Raw genomic sequence first — 6,280 nt, 5'->3', positions numbered from 1 at the left:
CCCAGCTAGGGGTAGGAAAGGAATAAGACCAGGGAAGAAGGTGGGGGGCTCAGCCAGACCCTACGGGGGCCTCCTCCAGGCCTTAGTAGGCAGGGATCAGGCTGGGATGGACCCTCGAGAGATGGGGGTCCACACCCTCCCTGGTCCCCATTCTCCAGGGATTTCTTCAGAGGAGACTCTCTCAGACAAGTAGGAGATGGGTCCTGGCTGAAGAGGGAAAAGTGCCCTGAAAAGCGTTTGGTCCTGGGAGACTCTGGAGGCATGTGCAGTGCAGTGCATCAGTTATCAGGTGAATACAGAGCCCTCAACCCCGTGACTGCTAGCTGCCCAGCCCAACCCCAGCCAGGCACATGCAGACCGGGTGGCTCAACTGGACCACTCTCTGTCCTCTGGGCACTCAGTCCAGGGGCATCTCATCTGGACAACTCTGTATCCTGGCCACTCAGTCCTAGGGTGGCTCAGCTGGATGGACCACTCTGTCTCATGGGCACTCAGTCCTGGGATGTCTCAGCTGGATAGACCACTCTTTGTCCTTTGGGCATTCAGTCCTGGGGTATATCAGCTCGACAGACCACTCTCTGTCACTTGGGAACTCAGTCCTGGGGCCGCCCAGCTGGACGGACCACACCCTGTCCCCTGGGCCCTCAGTCCTGGGCCAGCCCAGCTGGACCAGTCTCTGTTCCCTGGGCACTCAGTTCTGGGGTGGCTCATCTGGACCACTCTGTCCAATGGGCACTCAGTCCTAGGGCAGCTCAGCTGGACCACTCCCTGTCTCCTGGGCACTCAGTCCTGGGGCGGCCCTGCTGAACCAGTCTCTGTCCCATGGACACTCAGTCCTGGGGTAGCTCAGCTGGACGGACCACTCTCTGTCCCCTGGGCACTCAGTCCTGGGAATGCTCAGCAGGACCACTCACTGTTCCCTGGGCATTCAGTCCTGGTTGGGACCTGATCCTACACCCATCAAACCAAAAGGAGAAAAAGCCCTCTTACCTACTCATACCCCCAAATCCACAAGCTATTTTGGGCTGAATGAATAATGAAAACTTGCTGCTCCTCACATTCATGCGAAACAACAGAGAGGGGAGAAAATCCGAGCCTGGGTCTGGCCCATCACTGGAGCAAGGGAGCCACCAGGAAGGAGCACAGGGACGTACTCTCCTCTGCTCCCTAAGGGTATGTGTGCCTCAGCTCAGGGCTGGTCCCCCATTTGCTCAAGACGCCCAGCTGGGATGCCCTCCAGCCTTGGGTGGGGCTGGAGTATTGTGCATTGGGGCAGGGTCCTCCAGGAAACCAGACCCACCCACCCCCAACCCAGAGGCCTAGGCAGAGGTGGCTGCCGAGTGTGTCTGTCAAGGCAGGACTTAGCCTCAGGGCTCAGAGAATGTCCTCGTGACACTGCACACACCCAGCAGTGCCACTTCAGTGCAAAAGCCTAGATGACCCAGGATGGCCATGCCTGCTCATGGTGGGGCCAAGACCTCCACAGCCACATTGGAGGAATGGACCCCTGGCTCGCACCAGGAGAAAAAAAGAGAAGGGCCCCAAGGCAAACAGGAAGAGACCAAATCAGTGACACTCAGGCAGCTCCTTGGCAGGCAGACAGTCAGGCAGGCAGATCGGGGAAGGAGTCTTCGGAGCTTGGCAAATGCAGCGGCTTCTCACAGGGCTGACTCTGCGCCCGCTCTGCAGATGCAGGTGGGAAGGGCAGGGCAGACCTGGATCACTCCCTCTCTGTCCTCTTCTCCCCTGTTTCCAGAGCTTCCAGCAGGGTTCTTCTGGGCAACTATGAGGCCTCACTCAGCCTCTCTGGGCACCTTAGAAGTGCTGGCCAGCAAATGGGATACATCTGGTCAGCCTTCAACCACTTGTCAACACTTGGTGTGGAGCTGAGGGATGCAGCGGGGACTGGGACTCTGCCCAGTCACTGGAGCAGACCACACAGAGTCCACTCTGTGGTCTGGGAATAGCCTCTGACAAGAGCTGCTCCGTCTGCTTTGGTGAGGCCTCAGCACTCAGCATCTCCCAGCTGGGCAGCCAGATTCAGAGGGCCCAGAGACGGCAGGAGGGGTGGTCAGCAGCACCCAGGGCTGGTCTCCCAATTCCGCCCCTCAACACAATTCTCCATCTCCACATCATCCACGTCCACACCCATGCTGCTGGTGATGCTGGCAGCAGTGAGAGGAAGTTGGGCAGGAAGCTGGTGGTGGTAGGCGCAGTGGCTGTTGCAGGGTATCTCCAGTGCTCTGTCTCTGCGGCATCTTTTGAGAACAGGGCACATCAAAGGACAGCTCCTGGTGCAGGGGGTCACTGGGGCACTGATAGGGACAGTGTGGATAAGGGGCAGAGGTGGAGGAGGTGAAGCTGCCCAGGGGGTGCTGGTCCCCTTTAGCTCCATGTGGTTGTCGAGATGCTGTAGGGGATACCTGGGCGCCTGGTCTGTAGTGATTGGACTGCCCAACAGGGGCCGTATGGGCGGGATGGGGATGGTGGACCAGCAGTGGGGGGTGCAGGATGAAGTGGTCACTGGAGACAAGGTAGAGTTGGGTCTGGCAAGGCACAGGGAGTTGCTGCCTGGTGCACACCCAGATGAGCAGAGGTGGGAGGCAACAGAAGGGCTCGGGCTGCCTGCTGAACTTCACCCAATGCGCTAGGAGCAGCTGGGCTCTGTAGCCGGGGATGCGCAGGCCTACTCAAGAGATCAACCACGAGCAGCTGGGTGCAACACTTGGGGGCTTCTGCCAGCAGTGGAAGTTCAGTGCTCCTCTGTGGGGGTTGTGGTAGTTAAGTCAGCGGCTGCTGGGAGGGGCCCTCGCAAGGAGAGAGGAGGCCCTGATATGACTGCGGGGGCCACTCATTCACAGAGCAAGGAGAAAAGCCAGGGTCACTACCCCCATGAAGGAGGAAAGATAGCTGAGGCCCTGTGCCCAAGTCCCAGCTTCTGTGCCACACCCAAACTGGTAGCCCAGCACCAGGAAGCTCCTTCCTACCTTCCCCAGGGCTGGCTAGGAGTGCAGAGAATCACTGCTGACCCACAGGGGCAGAGGGTAGCCACCTACTCCCTGCCAGAGCCCATGGTTGTATCAGGAGGGTAGAGGGGTAGAGGGGCTGGGCTGGGGCTCACAACTCTTTGGATGCCTGACCACACATAGAGTCCTTTGTTCCTGATCTAGGACCACCAAACTGGAGAAGGGGAGGAGGGCTGCACAGACTAAGAGCAGAACAATGTGCTCCCCTCGGCTTGACGCCTATGGCTCAAGTGGCTAAGGTGCCAGCCACATACACCTGAGCTTGGGGGTTCAAATCCAGCCCAGGCCCGCCAAACAACAATGACAACTATAACCAAAAAAAATAGCCAAGCATTGTGGAGGGCGCCTGTAGTCCGAGCTACTTGGGAGGCGGAGGCAGGAATCACTTGAGCCCAGGAGTTGGAGGTTGCTGTGAGCTGTGATACCACAGCACTCTACCCAGGGCGACAACTTGAGGCTCTGTCAAAAAAAAAAAAATGTGGTACCCTCCTCACCCCCAGTCTGAGGGCAGCCGGCTCCTTCCATAGCTCTCTCTCTTTGTTGCCCACCCAGCAGTGCCCATTTTGCCCACCTTGCAAGGCCCACACGCAGTCTCTCTCTGCCCAGGCCCTCAGGCAGCAAAAGCAAAGGACACAGCCCTTTAAGGACTATCCGCAGGGCCCGCACCTCTCACCACTTATAAAGATTGATTCAAGATGGATAAAAGATTTAAACCTAAGCGGTGAAACATAAAAATCCTAGAAATAAAGTGTGGGGAAAACTCTTGAAGATGTCAGCCTGGAGAAAGATTTTATGAAGAAGACTTCCGATGCAATTGCAGTAACAACAAAAATAAATAAACGGGACTTAATTAAACCAAAAAGCTATTGTATAGTTAAGGAGACAACAACCAAAGCAAACAGACAACCTTCAGAATGGGAAAAGACATTTTCATATTACAAATTGATAAAGCTTGATAACTAGGATCTACAGAGAACTCAAATTAATCGACAAAAAAAGAGCTAATAAGGCCGAGCTTGCTGGCTCATGTCTGTAATCCTAGCACTCTGAGAGGCTGAGGCAAGAGAATCGCTTGAGCCCAAGAGTCTGAGGTTGCTGTGATCTGTGACACCAAGGCATTCTACCTAGGGTGACAAAGTGAGACGCTATCTCAAAAAAATAATAGCACTAACAATCCCCTCTAAAAATCTACTCTCACTGGGCTAGAGACATGAACAGAACCTTCTCTGAGGAAGACAGAGGATGGATAACAAGTATTTGAAAAAATGCTCATCGTCCCCAAAAATCAGAAAAATGCAAATTCTGGGGGGGAACAGAGTCTCACTTTGTTCCCTCGGTAGAGTGCCGTAGTATCATAGCTCAGCAACCTCAAACTCTTGGGCTCAAGAGATTCTCTTGCCTCAGCCTACCAGGTAGCTGGCACTACAGGTGCCTGCCACAACACTGGGCTATTTTTAGAGACGGGGTCTCACTCTTGCTCAGGCTGGTCTCGAACCCCTGAGTGCAGGCAATCCATCCACCTCAGCCTCCCAGAGTGCATGAGCGACTGTGCTCAGCCAAGAAACACAAATTAAACCACCCTGACATATCACCTAACCCCAGTAAGATTAGCCTACATCACAAAGTCTCAAAGCTGCAGATGCTGGTATAGATTTAGAAAGAGGGGAATGCTTTTACACAGTTGGTGGGATTGCAAACTAATACAGCCTCTTTGTTTTTATTTTTATTTATTTATATATTTATTTTTTCAGACAGAGTCTCACTTTGTCAACCTCAGGAGAGTGCCGTGGAGTCACAGCTCATAGCAACCTCCAACTCTTGGACTTGAAGGAAGGAAATTTCACACCAAAATATGATTCCTTGGTATAAAGAATATTTTAAGTGCAAAGGCCATTTTTGATCAGAAAGCACTGGCCTCTCCTCTATAAAACCCGAGTAACCTGATTTAGAATCAGAAAGGGGCTTCTGGACTCCTTATCACACAGACCTGGCCGTAAGGTCATTTGAAGCACTGAGACCTGTCCCTCAGGTTAATCTGCGACTCAGTCTGTTTCTACCCATCTACACGCATTCCACCTACAATCCCCCTAGCAACCACTTAACTACACAAGTACTTTCCAGTTTCTCTTCCCCCTCCCTTTTAAAAGGCATTTTTTTTTTTTGAGACAGAGTCTCACTATGTCGCCCTCTGTAGAGTGCTGTGACGTCACAGCTCACAGCAACCTCAAACTCTTGGGCTTAAGCGATTCTCTTGCCTCAGCCTCCCAAGTAGCTGGGACTACTGGTGTCCGCCACAACACCTGGCTATTTTTGTTGTTGTTGTAGTTGTCATTGTTCGGCAGGTCCGGGCTGGACTGGAACCCTGCCAGCCCTGGTGCATGTGACCAGTGCCCTAGCTACTGAGCTACAGGAGCCAAGCCCTAAAAAGCATCTTTAAAAGCCACTGACCATCACTGAGATTTTGGGAAGTCATTCCCCCATGCACATGGTATTTGGAAATAAACCTTTCTCTTATTAATCTACCATAACTGTGAGTTGATCTTTTCAGCAAACCAACCTAAGGGAAAAGAGCAAGTTTCCCTGTGACCCCTTTAGGTTCAAGTGATCCTCTTGCCTAAGTTTTTCTATTTTAGTAGAGATAGGGCCTTGCGTTTGCTCAGGCTGGTCTCAAACTCATGAGCTCAAGCGATCCACCCACCTCAGCTTCCAAGTGCTAGATTATAGGCATGAGCCACCGCTCCCAGTCCTAATTCTTAGTTTCATTTTCATTTCTTTTCTTTTCTTTCTTTTTTTTGTAGAGACAGAGTCTCACTTTATGGCCCTTGGTAGAGAGCCACGGCATCACACAGCTCACAGCATCCTCCACCTCCTGGGCTTAAGCGATTCTCTTGCCTCAGCCTCCCAAGTAGCTGGGACGACAGGTGCCCGCCACAACGCCCAGCTATTTTTTGGTTGCAGTTCAGCCGAGGCTGAGGTTTGAACCCACCACCCTCGATATATGGGGCCGGCGCCTTACCAACTGAGCCACAGGCGCCGCTCTTCATTTTCATTTCTTGTTTGAAATGTTCATTACTACATTTAGAAAAGTGTTGGTGATTACACAGATACTGTATCAGAACCTGAGTATCCTAACTATCTAACTATACTTTTTTTTTTTTTTTTTGAGACAGAGTCTCACTTTTTCACCCTCAGTAGAGTGCCATGTCATCATGGAGCACTGGCCTCCCAAGTGCTGGTATTATAGGCATGAGCCA

The sequence above is a fragment of the Nycticebus coucang genome, chromosome 6 (genome assembly GCF_027406575.1).
Source record: "Nycticebus coucang isolate mNycCou1 chromosome 6, mNycCou1.pri, whole genome shotgun sequence".
NCBI lineage: Eukaryota > Metazoa > Chordata > Mammalia > Primates > Lorisidae > Nycticebus > Nycticebus coucang.
The sequence above is the reverse complement of the archived record's forward strand: the minus strand, read 5'-3'. Positions refer to the sequence as shown.